The sequence below is a fragment of the Mus pahari genome, chromosome 5, assembly GCF_900095145.1.
Source record: "Mus pahari chromosome 5, PAHARI_EIJ_v1.1, whole genome shotgun sequence".
Classification (NCBI taxonomy): domain Eukaryota; kingdom Metazoa; phylum Chordata; class Mammalia; order Rodentia; family Muridae; genus Mus; species Mus pahari.
This window is the reverse complement of record NC_034594.1, coordinates 82,067,906-82,069,143: the sequence shown is the minus strand read 5'-3', so window position 1 is coordinate 82,069,143 and position 1,238 is coordinate 82,067,906.

Here is a 1,238-nt window from a genome sequence, read left to right as displayed (position 1 = left end):
AGTACCCAAGGACCTGAAAGTACCAAGTTCCAACCCTGTAGGTGCAACAACAATATGAACTAACCAGTACCCCCTTAGCTCATGTCTCTAGCTGCATATGTAGCAGAAGATGGCCTAATCGACCATCACTGGGAAGAGAGGCCCCTTGGTCTTGCAAACTTTATATGACCCAGAACAAGAGAAGGCCTGGGCCAAGTAGTGGGAGTGGGTGGGTAGGGGAGCAGGGGTGGGGGAGGGGGTGGTATAGGGAACTTTCGGGATAGCATTTAAAATGTAAATAAAGAAAATAATAAAAAAGAGAAATTATCATAGAGTATTCCATGATTCGGAGATAGCAGTACCCACTATACATTTATCAATGACACAGAACTTTATGAGTGAACACTAATCATATAGACTTCAATAAGGAAAGTATCAACATTGCTTTATTAGTTTTAAGGAGAGTTTATCCTCTGGTTTCATCCACTCCTCAGAATTACACTGTCAGTTCCATGATTAGAGGCTTGTTTGCCATTCCTCACACTCCTGGCAGCAGCAGACCAGTTCCATCCACTCCACTTTCCATAGCGCCATAACCCGAACTAGCAAAGTTCAAATGAACTTGGTTGGACACAGACTGAGTTTAGTGGGCTGCCTGGTGTGGCACACACGACTTGTCTATACACAGATAATCCTGAAGGACCAGGGCTACTCTGGCTTGTTTACTGATGTGACTGACAGAGGCTTATATTACTAACTAGTGGGCAAGGTCGGGGTTTCCTGAGATGAGTATCTTCCATCAGAGGTTATGGACACTATCCTGGAAGCTTGGTCAGGAAGTAGATCTTGGGAGGGGGAAGCTTGTAGAAGTGGAGGCAGCGGGATCCTGGAAGCCCTTGGTGGCTGCAGGGGAGTAATGGACTCAGCAGCAATGAGGCTGAACAAGCCCTCTTTAGCAAAGGCATTCTGGGAGGTAAAGGAAGAAGGAAGGCATCTGTTGAGAGAGTAATGGGGTGGGAAGCTGGAAGGCCCGAGAGAGGCCAACAACTAATACAAACTACATAGAACCCACAGTTTTCGACCTCAACCTTAGACCCAGCTCCTCACATCACTAAAGAGGAAAACCAAAACCAAACCAAACCAAACCAAAAAAAAAAAAAAAAAAAAAAAAAAAAAAAAAAAAAAAAACACATACAAAAAAACCCACTGCATAAGTTACCTATCACACATGCATACACACATGTACCCATATATGACCA